This window comes from Heloderma suspectum, chromosome 1 (genome assembly GCF_057233095.1).
Source record: "Heloderma suspectum isolate Gila_16-S chromosome 1, 16-S_ref, whole genome shotgun sequence".
NCBI lineage: Eukaryota > Metazoa > Chordata > Lepidosauria > Squamata > Helodermatidae > Heloderma > Heloderma suspectum.
Genome location: NC_139458.1, coordinates 194,259,389 through 194,276,135, shown reverse-complemented (window position 1 = coordinate 194,276,135; position 16,747 = coordinate 194,259,389). Strand labels below are relative to the sequence as shown.

At 44.8% G+C, this 16,747-nt stretch overlaps 1 protein-coding gene and 1 long non-coding RNA gene across 4 annotated transcripts in view; one reads left to right on the top strand and one right to left on the bottom strand.

Annotated features, from left to right (window-relative positions):
* LOC146358585 (uncharacterized) overlaps window positions 1-4,108 on the bottom strand; it is a 29,407-nt gene extending 25,299 nt beyond the window's left edge. Inside the window, exons 1-2 of one of the 2 annotated variants that reach the window (XR_014787108.1) lie at window positions 3,902-4,108; window positions 2,159-2,303 (exon numbers count right to left, since the gene is read on the bottom strand). This is a non-coding gene — a long non-coding RNA (uncharacterized LOC146358585). The remainder of the gene's footprint in view (window positions 1-2,158; window positions 2,304-3,901) is intronic. The other variant, XR_014787109.1, reaches the window with a different exon arrangement.
* The window catches only part of PDE1A (phosphodiesterase 1A), a 214,976-nt gene that overhangs the window by 128,650 nt on the left and 69,579 nt on the right, over window positions 1-16,747 (top strand). The window lies entirely within an intron of this gene.

Below are 16,747 nucleotides of genomic sequence, written 5' to 3'. Positions count from 1 at the left end.
GAATACCCCACCAGCCCCAATGGGCACGGCTGGCTGGCTGGCTGGCTGGCTGGCTGGCTGGCTATCTATCTATCTATCTATCTATCTATCTATCTATCTATCTATCTATCTATCTATCTATCTATCTCATATCTTGGTTAACATGCACTGTATGCAATTTCAAGAGAAATATCCATTTTTTTTAATGAATCAGAGAGTTCAAGAATGGTGTTCTTCTGTGTTGATATGAAGCCCCCAAAGTAGAAATAAATAAATAAATAATGTTTAAATTAGTATTTAGTTAGAACTTATCTCAAAACAGCAATGATAGGTGGATAGCAAACACGGTATCCCTCCTCCTCCCCCATTTTTGTGGCAGTATAACAAACATGGACCATTTCCCAGAATCTTTCAAGATAATTTTATGTCTAGTCAACAAATTCAGTACTTGTAGTATAGGAATCTGCATCTTGGCACAGAAAACATATCTAAACAGAGATGCCTAAAATATGACAAAGTATTTATGAGCTTAATAGAAAATAAGCATAATTAAAACTTAGACTGAACAATATTTGTTGGCAATTGTCGGAACCAATATTGAATGCCTTTTCTCTGGCTCTGTGAAGCAAAATAAAAGCTGGGGGGCGGGGGTTGTCATGACATGAAACTAGAAGAAAATCTGAATATGTTCATGAGGGTCTCTATAGTTGTAAGTAGACTCAACAGAGGAGGGGATGTCAGGGCCAGTCTTACCATTAAGCAGAGTGGGGCAGCTGCCTCAGGCATCTGATTTGGGGTGTCATGACAAGGGCAGCAAATCGTTAGCTATTAAATGTATTACTGTATTTTTACTGCCAGTGCATGGGCAGAAGCCCTTGTAAGTTTTTCTGTCTCAGGTTCCAGATTAACTTGATCAGCTTTGGGTATTCAGCCCCTTGATTTGGGGAGGGAGGGAGGCATTTGCTGCTCCAACTCAAGTGGCAAAATATCTGGGGCTGGCCCTGTAAATAATACTTGCTTACAGGCATGTGATCCCCCCACCCTCTTTTCAAGACCCATTGAAAGATTGAATCCTTTTTTTACCCCTGGACTTATTCATGTGTTTGCTGCTGTAGCCCTACAATACCCGCTCAACAGTACCTGTGAGAAAATTGCAGATTTTTATAAATGCAACATCAGTTTCTGGTGTGCTCTCTCTCTCTCTCTCTCTCTCTCCTCAAAAGAAAACTGATGCTGAACTTGGAGCAGAGAATTTCCTGTCACTTAGGCCATAAGCTGCATGAAAGAATAGAATCATGGCAGGTCTGCAAAGCTTTGGGCAGAGCAATCCTAATGCTTGATGAGGAGAGTAACCGAGAGAGTGAGGGATGGGTATTGTTTGCCTCACTTCTGTCCTGTGTTTGTTTTTAACAATTTCCTTCTCATTACAAACTATGGGAGGGAAATTAATCCCAGCTCCAGGCCTAGCATATATTTTCCCGTGTGTTGAGGGGGCTGGGATGTTTAGGGACTGAGAGGGGTTTGGATATTGTGGATCCAAAGCCTTTTCTGATCCACTCCTATCCCCGCCCCCAAATGTCAGAGCTCCAACATCAGAGAGGTAAGAGCTGTGGAGGTTCCTGCAACGGCTGGGAGGGGGGTTCAGACCTCTCTGTCCACCTTTGGAGAAGGAGATCTGATCTGTCCTATGGCCCCAGGGACACTTTCACAGAGGATGCCCTCTCACTGTGTAAGGTGTTCATATGTCCTCATTTAGAGAGGAGAATTCTTTGTTTGAAAGACTGCCTCAGGACAGCCCTCAATTTTGACAGCAGCTTCTTTTTGAAGGGCTGTCTTGTTGGGGCTGCGGTGGCTTAGTGGTTAAGATGCTGAACTGCAGACTGGAAGGTTGGCAGGACAGCAGTTCGAGACCCGAGTGCTGCATGACAGAGTGAGCTCCCGTCTTCAGTCCCAGCTCCTGCGAACCTAGCAGTTCGAAAGCAAGAAATTGCAAGTAGATAAATAGGTACCGCTTCGGCGGGAAAGGTAACAGCGTTCCGTGCACCTCGGTGTTCAGTCATGCCGGCCACATGACCACGGAAGCGTCTTCGGACAGCGCTGGCTCTTCGGCTTAGAAATGGAGATGAGCACCACACCCTAGAGTCGGACATGACTGGTTGGGGACACCTTTACTTTTTACCTTGTTCAAGTCCAGTTTAAAGAGAAAGAACCCTCAGAAAGCAGAGCTGGGCCTTGAAGCTATCCATCAACAGCATCTGGAGAGCAGACTGAGCAAGGCACAGGTCCCCTGGTCATAGTCTTCCACCCTATGGTGAAGTATTTACCTTTAAATTATAATAATAATTCCTAAATTCACATCCATCAATATAAATTAGCATATATACATTTTTATACAAATCAGTGGCCTTCTTTGTTCCATTTTTGGGGTGATGCATTTCCTCCTTTTTGATAATTCATGTGTGGCCCCCCCCCCACTTCCTAAGGTCATAGGATTGCACCGTAAATTGTGTAATTAAAACATTTAAATTGCTCCCTGGGACAGCAGCCTCTCTGCAGCCTTGGCAAGACATTCATCAATGGTGCCTTGGCACACATATCTCCTTGGGTTGCCTTTTGATGGTACAAGCAAATAAGGCTTCTCTGTGTGCTGGATTGCCTACTTGTTTTCCAGTTGCAGCTATAGGACTTGAGGGTACCAACTGACCTTGCTGCTTTGGTTAATTGACCTTGCAGTTAAGATATGCTAAGCCATGCAACTACCCCCACCCCTCCCTATATATATTCGCTAGTGGAACATTGACTGGGATTGTTAGTATTTAAGAGTCTGAAAAGAATGACATATGAGACAAAGGTATGTGCGTGATACTTACGGGCCTAATGGTTTATTTCTTAAAATGTTTGCTTACTGCGCTGCCATGTCATGGTTCTACTTCACTGAGCTTAAATATTAGGGTCAATTAACACATGACTCTTTTTAGGGGGACAGCAATTCCCCCCCCCCCAATATACATCTACAAATGTAGGCAAACGGGTGTTTGGAATGGATTAGCCTAGTGTAGGACACACTGTGCCCAAAGTAGGCGGTATTATGGCCCTACCTGCTTTCTGGCTTGGAATATTTGCTCCCAGTTGCACCAAATAGCAGCTGCCTTGAGACACATGGCTGAATGCACTATAAATGACAGTTTATACACATATAGCTATTGACGATGGGTTCCAAACCAAATTTCCCTCTTTTAGGGAAATTTGGCTCAGTGGTAGAACACCTGCTCTGCCTGCAGAAGGTCCCAGGTTCAATCCCCGGCATCTCCATTTAGGCCTGGAAATTTTCTGGCCTGAAAGCCTGGAGAGCTGCTACCAGTCAGTGTTGACAATACTGGGCTAGATGGACCCATGGTATCAGTATAAAGGCATCTTCCTATGTTTCTAAATCCTTCTTCAAAACCCACCTGTGAAGACTTTGACTTAACTCAGGGATAGGCAACCTTTTTGGCCCTGAGGGCACATTTGTAATGTTTTTCTGGATCCGAGGGCACATTTGACTCGTGGTCATTTTGGGCCCACAGGCATTTGTTTTCAGGATTCTCTCTTTCTTGCTCCCTTGATTGTATTCTCTCTTTTCTTGTCCCCTTCCTCCTCCTCCTCCTCCCTCTATTGCTTTCTTTCCCATAACCCTTCACTGCCATGCTCACAGCCACCTCCTCCTTCTTCCCCAGCCAGAAATGTCCTCTTTCTTTTCCCGCTGCTCTCCCTGCTGCCATGCTCACTGCCACCTCCTCCTTCCTCCCCCACTGAAAATGTTTGCCTTGCCAAGCCGTCTCCACTTGCTGCCATACTCACCACCAACTCCTCTTTCTTTGCCCACCAGAAATGTTAGCTGCAACAATCCTTTCCCCACCCCACCTACTGCCACCATGCTCACCACCACTTCTTCCTTCTTCTCCCTTCTGGAAATTTCTTTCTACAGCCACTGGAACTCTTTCTCATTCCCACTGCCACCACCAGCACAGAGGTGGAAGGAGGTGATCATCAGGGGTCTGGAGGGCCTACTAGGGAGTCGTGGTGGACTTCACATTGCTAACTCTAACTTGGATTCCAAGCCCTCTCGCTGAGTAGTGAGGCAACAGAGACTTGTTGCACAATCCGCAAACTCTTTTATTTAGTTAATAGCACTTCTGCACACATGTAGTGACTACAAAGGCTGGGAGCTCCCTTCCAGGCCTAATTAGCTAAATGGGGCTTTTGTTAAGGAAGCTACTGAAAGCAGGGCAGTTCAGTTGCCTTTCAACTAATGGATGAATTTCTCATTGTGCTTGGCAGGCTTTTTCTGGGCTCCTCCTTTCAAGGAGGATCCTCCCAACCCAACTGCTGATGGGCAGCTAATCTGGTGGTGTGCCTCCCACCTCCTCTCAGCTCTGCCCACTTAACTCAGTGGCAGGCTCTGGCATCTGTTTAATTCTGGTGTTTTTTCCCCCTCTGACAGAGGATGGGTTCCCACAGGCAGGGGGGAAGATGGTCTCTGAGCCTGGCCCTCCAGATAGATAAGCCCCTGGGAAGGTTCTCTGCTGACTCTTGGAGAGTCTTGGGGAATTTCCTCCCCAGCTCCCTGTCTCAGGTGGGTTTCTTCTAGTTCCACCTCTGAATCAGAGTCAGAAACCAAGCCAGAGAGCCTGGGCCCAATCCTGAGACTTTGTATAATTGCATTTGTGCACATTCAACCCTTTTTACTCTTGTCTCCTTTTTTCCTCCCCTCCTCCATTGTCTTCTCCCCACTGCAAAACTGAGATCAGATGCTCAATGGAGCAGACACCTGTCTTTTCATACCTATGTAAATGTGGAAACCACCATGTTCTAGAGGTGTGCACAAATGGCTTCTTAAAATTATCCACTGCATTTGTGGGCAGAGGCACTGGTGATGGTGGTGGGGGTGGGGGCATTTGACCAAATCTCTCCAGGGGAAGGAGAAATTCTCCAACAGATTCTTGGAAGGAGGAGGATCATCATTAGTTGTGGCAGAAGCACCACTTCTTTCTCTTTTCCTAAGGCATCCTGGTGGCAACCTGGCCACCATTTTGCATCCTCCAATGCCCCAAACCTAGTATCATTCCGGGGGCATTGTGTGTGTGTGTGTGTGTGTGTGTAGCGGTAGTGGTGAAGGAATGGTGGTCAGCACACACCCTTGAATAGGTGAAGCTATTTGGAGGAAATTCTGTGGTGTCCTTCTTTTTCCAGGGCTGTGAGAAAAAGAAACATCTCAGAACTTTTATCAGAAACACATCTTCTGAGAAGCAATCTACCCTCCTCCAAGCTCCTCCCTCCAATTAGGGAGAGGCAGCCATTATCCCCTCAGAGAACATTGGAGGGGAACGTCAACTTCTGAAATCTTGACCAGCAAAGTAAGGCTGAGAGGACAGGAGTAACTACGGCTCTCCTAGTTGAAGTTTATTGATTTTTAAAGAGGTTATTCATCACTCATATGCGCTCCTTTGAATGCCATGTAATACTCCCCAAACAAAAAGAGTTTACAAGGAACTGAGAGACAACCAGGAAAGGAAAAATATATCTCATCTTTTTCTCTCGGCTAAGATTTATTCTTGGTGTGCCAAAGTGACAGTAAGCAAATCCAGTTCTTCCTGCTAAAGCAGCTTTGAGCTTTCAAAGTTTCTATCTTTAAATGACAAACACTGATTGGAAAGAAATTTCTAAGCACCTGCTACTTGACCCCAAACCACAAATAACAGGACAGGAAATGATAGCTCAAATATTTTTTATATACAGTTTTTTCCATGGTACATGATTTGCCCCGCTGCATTATTGGTGTGGGCTGATTTTTCAAAACACTCTTAATTCTTTTTTGTGGGGAAATAACAACCTGGCAGATGCGGGAAATGAATCTTTCTCAGGATCATCCCATGTATGTGTTTGTTTCAGGGTTTCTGGAGTGATGGATCCACTCTGCCTCTTGCTCTGCCTTGAGCCCCAATACTGCAAGATTTGTCTGGCCAGTTACTATTCCTGTGTGCTTCATGGCTGCTTGCTTTGCTTGTGTGTGAGGTGGATGAGCGGGAGGGGTGAAGGCTGCTTGATTGAACCAGGTGCTGCTTGAAGCTTTGGTCTAAGGTCAGGGGTAGGCAACCGCTGGACATTTGAGAAACTGTCCTGGGCACAACCATAAAATGGCTGCCATGGGTGGGCATGGCTAGTCGCAAAGGACACGTAACTTGTCTAGAAGCATTCATGGAACATTAAGATGGCAGCAGCTAGAGGTTCCCACTTTGCTTTGAAGCAATCCCAGGTGCCAGCAAAAAAGTATACGAACCATATTAAACAGATAAAGCGTGGGCTAACTTCAATCTTGTGGGATGATGATGATGATTTTAATAATCCTGATAGCCTACTCATACATTTAAATTTCTGAGCAAGTGTGTGCATACTCAACATTTCTTAATAGTTAAGGAGGTACAACTAATCTGTGTTAAGTGATCCTTGGTATGCACTCTTGGTTAGGAATGTAATAACTGCCTTGCTTCATTAGACCTAAGTCTACATCAGTCCAGTATTCTTTGCATATATCCCAGCAACCAACTGACATTGGTGGTCCATCAGAAATTGCTAGTGGTCCACGAGTTGATCATGGTCAACCTTTTGGCTGTTTCTGAAACAGACATTTCTGGACTGACTGACAGACTGAGCAGCCCCACTACCACTGCAAGGCGTCCTGACTGACAACAGGGAAGCAGATTTAGGTTAAATGTTATTTGATTAAGATTTTAGCACAGTGTAGATTAAGCATTAAAATCTTTTTATCTGAAGGAGCTGTTCATTCACCATCAAAGCAAGCTGCCTCTTGGTGGTTCTGGGATCTTCTAACATAGAGATTATATCATTAGAAAATTTGGACAGACATTGCTTGAAGATGTTTTGGATTTAAGGTCTCTTTCTCCAGATCAGTGAATTTGACTGCATGAGCCATTGAGTTCCTATAGAACAGGGGTCCCCAATCTTGTTGGACCCATCAACACATTTGGAAATTTGAGAAACTGCTGTGGAATTTGAGAAACTGCTACGGGCACCACCACAAAATACCTAATCAGTAGATCACCACTTTGATGTGGTAGGTAGATGTCTCTACCTATCACATCTATGGATCTTAGGCTGCGTCTTACTCAGAAAAAACGTTTGTTTCATGTCTATTGGACACCACATCTCTTTAATAAGGTGTCTAATTCACCTAATTGCTGGAGTTGCAATACAGCTAATGCTTCCTTTAAACATAGGTTTTGGAAATGTCCAGTAGTTGCTTCTTTTTGTGGGGAGGTTATTACATAGAAAAAAATTTGTACTGGAACAGTCTTTAATATTCACTGATGTACACACTCTATTAAATTATTTACTGTCTTCATGGGAATTAACCAATGGCCAGTGTAAATGGATTCTCTGCACCCTTTTGACAGCTAAAACACTGATATTACAACACTGGAAGGATAAACACTCACCTCCTGTAATGCAGTGGATTGAGGACCTTACAATGCTTTCAATTCAATATCTGAATGGGTGGCATGCAGACACCACCTTCAAATGGCTACTTATTTGGATATTTGGGCCACTTTTTTTGAAACCTATGTATAATTACTAGAAGGTAGTGTATGCATTTCATACAAATCCATGTACGTGTATTTAAAAAGTCAGTGGGAGGTTGGTTCCCTCAAACATCATGTTGGAGATTTCTTTGCGGGTGCTATGGCACCCGCAGGTGCTGCATTGGTGACCCCTGCTATAGGATGATGTTCATTCATTATATATTATGAAATGTGCAAGGTTTGATCATCAGACAGACACTTTGTGCCACCAAATATGCAGTGAGGCGAGAGGCATATTGAGTGAGGCAGGTTGGTGCCACAGTGGTTGGTGCAGCAGTCACCAGTGCAGTCATCACAGCCAGCTCTTCCAGGCTTTGTGGGGGCCTTGGGCAGGCTGCCCCTAGACAGAGAGCAAGTAGCTGCTGCTCCTCCTCCTTACCTCTGCTATTGTTTGCTTGTTCGCACCTCTGAGCCAGAGGAAGAAGGCAGGTGATCAAGGAATGGTGAGGGGGAGGAACTCCAGGGAGCTCTCATTGGTGGGTCTCCTGCTGGGTGTGGATCTTGGCAGGTTCCCAACCATGCCCACAGGGGTGTAGAGATGGACCATTCACCCGTGTAATTTTGCGTACATGGCCACTTTATGGCCGCCATTTGCATAAGATGTATTTTATGGAAAACAATGAGCCTCCATTTCTATGCAAAATGGTGGCTGGCTGAGGATTTGGGCACCCGTACCTGCTCATCAGGCACCTGCAGACTGCCCAGCAGCTTTCCCAGGGAACTGAAAAGGGCGGGTTAAGTGGTGTTGGTCTGTGGATGGGAGTCTGGGAAACTGGGTGGGGGGAGGGGGCTGTTAGACTCCACCCCCCTCTTGGACTTCCATAACATCCCTATTGGGGTGCAAAGGCTGGTTAACATCCAAGGTAGACCCCCAAAAGGAGAGAAATGCCTAAGGGTGCAAAATGTTATTAATGGATACCCCAACATGTTTTGATCTGTTTTCTTATTTTGAGGCCTTCTTCAAAGGGCTGTAACTCTAATGGTAAAGAAGGACAACGCATAAATACATTATAATTTAAAAAAAAAACTTCTGACAAGGCACATTGCGACAAGGCCTGTGCATACAATTTAACATTAAAAACTATGCATCATTCCACACTGCACACTAGGCCCGTGTATCCATACCTCCTGGAAAGTTTATTAAGTTTATTCAAACATTTAACAAAGCGCACTGCGGGATCACAAGACTTGAGTCACGTGTGCTTCTGTAACTTACCTGCCCCCTTCTTCCCACAGCAGTTCTTCCAACCCCCTGAAAATACTGCACAGAGTTAGGAGACTGATGAATGGGGTCAGCTGTGGTGTGTGTGGGGGAGGAGGGGATTCCCAAAAGTCAGGCAAAGGGACCTTTCATGAGCAAAGCCCTTCTTCTCACAGAAGTTTCCTTCCTCTAGCGGAAGGCAGATCCTGGATCCAACCCGGTGTGTGGTGTTGATTTGCAACTCTGATTTAGAACTGAAGTAGCCAGGTATTCTTCTCTTTGTGTTCAACTGCCTAGAATTGACGTGCTGAGAATTATGTACTGAGAATTTTGCCTGAAAATGGATGCTGATATGGGAGAATGCTTCTGCCCTGCTGTGATCTCTCTTGACCATCTCTTAAAGAAGCATTCCAAATGAACAATGAATACCACCAAGGAGCTACACTTGTCCTTCATAATGCCTATCATTTTCTGCATGCACACATACACACACCATCACCACCACCACCAGCAGCCCTCCCAACTATTTGAGGCTTTCCATCATTCATCTCACACTGTTGTATGTTGAAAGATTTAAGGAAACTCAGTGGAGTAGCTACTCTCCTGATACAAATTGGGTTAGCTCTGTGAAGCTAGAGGGACCTCTGCCTAGTTTTTGAAGCACCAGGGGATACAACTCAATGTTTTCAATTTTCTCTTTCGTTCTTTAGTGAAAGCACACAGAAAGATTGAACTGTTCCCTTCTAGGGCATGGCTAACGCTGCAGTGCATCCCTTTTCTACATGAATGACTGAAAGCTTTTATAGCAAAGTGTACCAAACAGTTTTTATTATAAAGAGAGTTCTTTATAACCCAATCCATGGGTTTCACACTCGGCACAAGGTTAGATATTACTATGCAGTTCATTGGAAGCATTCCACACTGATATACTTAAAGGAGAGTTGTTACATAGTTCCCTTTAGAAACTGTTGCGGCAATCTCACAGGCCAAGGATGGGGAACGTGTGGCCCTCCAGGTGTTATTGGATTCCAACTCCCATCAGCACCAGCCAACATGGTCAGTGGTGGGGATAATGGGATCTGGAGTCCAACAACATCTGGAGGTTCAGAGGTTTCCTACCCCTGTCATTGTCTAAGGAAGGGAAAACATATAGGAGAAGGAGAACAGTATGTCAATGGAAAATCTGAGGACATCTGGGAGGCAATTTTTGTTTTTGTTTTTTGCTCGTTGGCTTGCTCTTTGCACCCTGCAACCCCAGTACTTTCAGGGTTTATGCTCATGCCCTTGGTTACATGTTGAAGGCAACATAAATATACTTAAATTCAGCCTTGTGAGCAGTTCAGTTTGCATCCCAGTTGAAATACAGCTCCAGCTGCTCTTATTCAAAGAGGTTGTGTGTGTGTGTTTTAGGACATATTGACTTGTGATCTAGATGTACATTCACACAGCTATCGCTCTGAAGCAAGGCTATAGCCTCTGGTTTTATGATCATTTTGGTACCAGTTCGAAAGCATTTAGGTTTGTCAAAATTTGTCACTGAGCCAAGACCATGTTGAAGTTTAAAGTCAAGAATGCTTGATGGCATGCTTTGTGACTGCCTTGTGAGATGAGAGCAGGCTGGTTTGCATCTGGTTTTCCATAACATTGTGGTTTTTCACAGATGTGACACTGGCTTATTTATTTATATTTTTTATTTATTATATTTATATCTTGCATTTTTCCTCCTTAAGGAACCCAAGGCAGCGTACATAAGCCTTCCTCTTATCCTCACAGCACCAACCCTGTGAGGTAGGTTGGGATGAGAGTCTGTGACTGGCCCAAAGTCACCCAATGAGCTTCCCTGACTGAGTGGGGACTAGAACCTGGATCTCCCGACTCCCAGTCCAACACTCTAGCCACTACACCACACTGGCTGTCTGACTTATACCTTTACCAGCTCTTAGGAGCTGGCAGGGACATAGCTCATGTATGTGAATTATCCTGTGGCACTGAGGTGACACTAGAGGGGAGAAAAGAGGACTTTAAAAACAAACCCAGAAAATACAAAGCATTACCACCTTAAACAAAGCATTTGCATATTTCATTTTATTTTTTAAAAACCAAACGACAAAAGGAACCTGTAGTGTCAGAGCTTGCTCTAAGGATTTCCAGTGGAAATTTCCAGAGCAGCCAAAGATGGACTCTGGACAAAGATGGATCTGTAGCCATGCAGAGAGAGGTTCTGTCTGTCTGATCCTTACTCCAAAGGGCATTATTCTGCCCACATCTGAAATGAGAATATTGTGGGAAGGAGAAGGATGATGAATGGGAAGTAACATCCATCAAGTTAAGGCCAATGGTCTGGAGAAACGATTGCCTCTGTCATTATAGAAATTGATTGCAGTATCTTTTTGCTTTCTCTGTTTATTGGAACATTCAGACCAGCCTTTAAACGGGAAGTTTCTTCTAGAGGACTCAGTGCTCTAGATTAGGATGCTGTCCTGCCGTTGCACCTCGGAATGGGTGAATCTGTCTGTTACACTTCCTCCTGCATTCAGACTTTTAAAATCTCAAGTTCTTTCTCTGACGAATATGAAGAACTTTGCGAATTTTGGTAAATTAAAAAATGAACTCAAATGAAATTCGCATCTATCTGGTCCAGCCAAATTCAATAGGTTCCAGGAGAGGCTGGTGGCTCCAGTTTTGGTGGGGTTGTGAATCCATTTTCGGTTTCAGTCAGAACCAGCTAGAACTCTAAAGCAGCTCTCTAAGGTGCTGAACCCTATCCCCAAAATAGGTTTGGCACCTTGGATCGCTCCTTTAGAGTTCTGGCTGAAACGCAGAATGGATTCACTTCCCCACTGAAATCGGAGCCAACAGCCTCCCCTGACACGTAGAGCATGGAGAAGACCGTGATGTGCCTGCCTACCATATAGCTGTTAATAACGAGGAGCCTGTCATAAAAAAAGAGGTGGCAATCTTAATTCAGCGCTGACATGGCTGAATACACAGGAAGAGAAACACAGACTTTTAGGAGCTAAGCACTCAAAGCCCTGGGCCGGGATGTGCTAATCTGTCACTTCCAGTTTCTCAACATTCCATTACAAAATAAAGAAAAAAAGCTCAAGTTCTTTTTGCCGGGGGGGGTGGGGGTGGCTAGGGTCCAGCATCTTGGATAGCTCCTTTAGACTCCTGGCTGGTGTAAGTAAAACCCAGAATAGAATCTCTGCTCCACCAAAATCAGATCTCCCAATCTCCTGAACTGAAACAAAATCCTCACCCATCCCTAGTTGTACCTCCCTTGCCAAGGAGATTTCCCTTGTGCCTTCTTTGTTACCTGGTGCCAGCAAATTTCATTTTGTTTCAACAGTCTTTCGGGTTTTTTCTTTTCTTTTAAAAACATTATTATATTTATCTGCTGGCTTTATTTGCTTTTGTTTGTATCCTGGCTCTGGCATGATCATATCTGATTCATAACTTTTATGGCTCTGCTTTTTTATTTGGCATGTTTAGTTAGGCTCTTGTGTACTTTGTAATTTGTAGTTTTACATTGTATTTTTGTTAGGTTTTTATTGTTGGTTAAGCTGTCTTGAGTGCAATTTGCACGTACACATTTTTTTATGTGTACGTGCACACATACGTACGTACGTACATACAACCATAAGAACAATGTAGTAAGTTCCCAGTTAGCCCCACAGCATCATCAGTCTGCATAGGCAGCACTCCTTGGGGCAGGACTCACACAGCTTCTCCCCTAGCTGGGATAGTCCATGGCAATGCATATTTCCCAGCCATGCCACCTGGTTGCTGGCTAAAACTCAGTTAGGGCTTAAGAAAAATGTACTAAATGGTTTATGAGGAAGTGGTTCGTCTCCTTTTCCAGGAAACTACTTGGCACATTCCTCCTCAGTTGCAGCCAGTCAAGATGGCTTCCTCCTGCAAAGAACTGCCAGGATTTAAGTTCTGTGGCATAATAACAAAAGGGCCAAACCATTTCCTTATAAACCACTTTTTGTATTCTGCCTGAGAAAGGAGAGTGAAAAAAACATGGATGAGTTTGGGTCAAAGGGAAAGAGAAGCGGCGGGGCGGGAAACTTAGCTGCTGCCCAGATAATAATTTCCCTAAATGTTGGTGCTTCCAGACAGACAGCTACTAGAGTTTCCAGGTGAAAGATGCTATGCAGCTATTCAGTCTTTTCCTCTTTAGAGTGCTTCCAGATTTTTATCACATCATTGCCTTGCCTCATTCATGGAGTTGCGGGGTGGGGTGGGGCTCTAGATGTCATCGTCTTCCACTCGTAACCCTCCCGTGTTTTCCCTTCTATCTTTTTCCTTACCACAGAAAATCTGTTCAGGAGAAAAAGATGGCTAGCTGCCTTCTAATTGGTAGTGCTAGGAGCCCTCTGTCTGGAAGAACCCTTCATGGATTTGGGGGACAAGAAACAAGGGAAGAAGTGGCGGGAAAACGCAGGATGGTTACAAATGGAATACAACGAAGTCAGGATGCCTCATATAACATTTCATGCTTGAGCCAGGGCAATTGCGCAATAAACATCTCATCTGGAAGCACCCTGAGATTCCAAGAACTCTCTCTCCCTGACCCCTGCCTCAGTTGCATCTGCAGTCGACTATTTTCTCTTCTTGCTTCAGTTTCAGGAGCTCCTAGCTCCTTAGGATGAAAATAGTCAATGGGGTCTCTCTTTCAGGTGTGGACAGCATCTGCGAGAGGGCACCAAGGGCCCCTTTAAGTGGGCAATCTCTCTCTCTCTGTCTCAATCTCTCTCTCTCTCTCTGTCTCAATCTCTCTCTCTCTCTCTCACACACACACACACACACACACACACTTGCAGTCTGGGCGGTTCACAGCAATTACAGTATCTACCTAAGGGCATGTGGGTCTGTCAGTCTTCTAGCAGGCAGCAGCATCAGTATGAGGTCACAATGGCCAGTCCTCTGTCTTCAGGCTGGCTGCAGACTCCCTCTCATTCATTCAGCCAGACAGCAGCAGCAGCCTGCGGGCACAATGTCTCTCCCCTTCCTATACTGGCGTAGACAGAAGCCAGAACATTCGGGCAAGGTCTCTTTCTCTCTGAGGTGGGCATCTGCAGAAGCTTGTCAGCACAGCCTCCCTTTTGTTTAGGTGGGTGGCGGCAGCGTGCAGGCACAGTTCACCCACCAGGGTCCCTCCCACTGAAATCGACAACAGCATGTGGGCAGAGAAGCAGCAGGCAGGAGAGGAGAATTGGCAGGCAGGTACCCCAGCTGTTACAGGGCTCCTTATTGACAGTGAGTGGCCAAGGTGGCTTGGCACCCAGAGAGGTACTAGAGATCATGGAGGTGGGTATAAGAAACATTGGCAGCACCCCAGGTGCCACAGGGTGGAAACACGATGAATCTGCCAGAGCTGGGCACACAGCTTGAATGAGAAGCTGGTAGGCGGAACGCAGATTATTGAGCAGGGGGTTGGACTTGATGGTCTTGTAGGCCCCTTCCGACCCTACTGTTCTATGATTCTATGATGCTGTGATTAGTAGAGAGATGTGGCAGGGGGAGGAAGAGCAGCAGGTGTGATGGAGGCAGGTGTGATCTTTCACCCCAGATACAGTGTGGCTTCAGTTTATAGCATGTGTCATGGTCATGGGGGGCAGTGGTGGTGGTGGGCAGAATATGAAAGAAAGATGGTGGCTGGTGCGCACAGGAACAGTAGAAAATGAGGTCCAAAGGACACTTTATTTATTTATTTATTTATTTATTTACTGCATTTTTTACCTGGCTTTTCAGACAATTATTGTCTCCCAAAGCAGTTCACATTAATAAAATAGAGAGACAGGCCCCGCCCTCAGGCTTACAGACTAAAATGCTGAGGCGCACATAGGAATGGGGACACACTTGACTTTAACAGCCTAGTTCTACCCTTGAGCGCAGGGTCCCCCCCCCGACACACACACACACACACACACACACACAAATTGCCAGTGTGAGCCCCCTGATGTGGACCAGGGGGCAGGGTAGAAGAGCCTTAAACCTTTGCCCCAGCTATGGTTCTGATCAGCACTGAGCCTTCTGCGTCTTCCATTCGCATTGCATCAAAAGGTCCCATTTATTTTAATGGGACCTTTTTTTTGCAATGAAAATTGCTGGCACAGGTGGTGGTGATTTGGATCAGGGCCACAGCTCAGTATAAAGGATGAACTTTATGTAAGGGTCCTGATCCAATTTTGTTTCAATGGGACCATCTTTGCTGTGCAAATTGCAGGTACGAGTGGTGGTGAACTGGATCAGAACCATGGCAGGGGACAAAGGAATAAAGCCTCCATACCAGGCTTGCCCCGTCTGGTGCACTCCAGCTGTTTTGCAATACAGATCCCATTAGCACAAACCAGCAGATTAATGGGCAAGGGATTGAAGCTCCTCAGATTAGGCCAAAACATCTGGAAGGCACCAGGTTGGGAAAGGCTGATCTATACCCTTATGCTAGAGTTCCAATCCAGATTGGGGCTCTGTGCTGGCATCTTGTGGACCCCCCCCCCCCAACAACCCTCGCTCAAGGGCAAAACTACGCAGTTATGGTTATGTGCAGTGTTTTGTTTTGGCCCTGAAAGAAGGAGATTGGCATGTGGCAGCCAGCGTTTGGCAGGAAGAGTTGGTAGCAGAAAGAGGGGGGATGTGGGCAAGAAGCGCAATGCTCACTTTGGGGTTGGCAGCGTGCCTCTCACTCCAAGCCATATGGCAGTTCAGGGAACCCCAGCAGTGGAAGCTTAATCTTCAGGAATGCCAGCTACCAGGGAAGGGGAAAGGATAGGAGACATGAAGAAATCAAAAACAAAATGACACCTAGGCAAAACTAAAGAGGAAGTAATGAAAGGTAGAGAATAAATGTACAAATGAATGGGTTTGGAATGAGGGTATCGCTTGGGAAGGAAAAATGGGCCAGGCACTCTGCACACAGAATTGGCAGCAGACAGGATCGCAAGACAACAGTATCCATTAGTTATAGCATCCCCAGTGCCCCATAGTCTGGTATTGCCAAGTTGTGGCAATACCCAACCACATTGTAGCAATCCCATCCAAAAAAGCCCTATGGCACAGTTTCCCAGTGTGTTTCCCAGTGCCGCCTGATGCTTTTACAACTGACTGGCCAGCAGGGATGACAATTGTCATTATTTTGCTCTTTCCCCTCTCTTTTAGCTTAAATTGCTACATCGTTTTCTTCCCAGTCTCGTGGCAGACTGCTGTGAGGCAATACTAAAACTAAATTTCATTTGCTATCTATTTAAAACTTCAAGTAATTCATTAACTAAAACAAAATTGACTCATTTTAATTATTGCATGAATTGTACTTCTCAAATGTGTGGCATTGTGAATGCTACGCAGATTATTGTTGTTATCTTTTCTCCCCCTTTTTTTGCAGCTTTAGCATGAACTAAATCTGTTTAGTCTGTGTAAGTGCTGTAAGAGAATCAGGAGTTGTTAGGCAAACGAAGCAGTTTTTCTCTAGACAAAGGTCCAAATGTTTTCTAGAAAATACTTTTATTTTTAACTTCAAGTGTCATTTATTTTCAGTCAACAGTCCTCATTTCAGAATATCACATCTCCATATTACGTAATGTATGGGAGGAGAGGTTTCCTTATTTCAAACAGAACACACATTAAAAGGTCTTAGTTTTGGAATTCTAATCTTCAAACCCTTATAGAAATGCAAAGAATTCAGATTAAACTGTTGTGTCAGGTGAATGAATTGTTTATAACAGTCACAGACCAGTACAAATGTCTGTACAAAAGAAAGATCCAGCTATTTAAGAGTAATTAAATAAAACAAATACATTTTAAAATGGGGCCAACATAATTTTTCCCTTATTTGCATTGAAATAAGAAAGAAACTAGCAACCTACGCAGTGACACAGGATGAATCATCCTTCAAACAGAACATCACCAGTTCTTCAAGAAG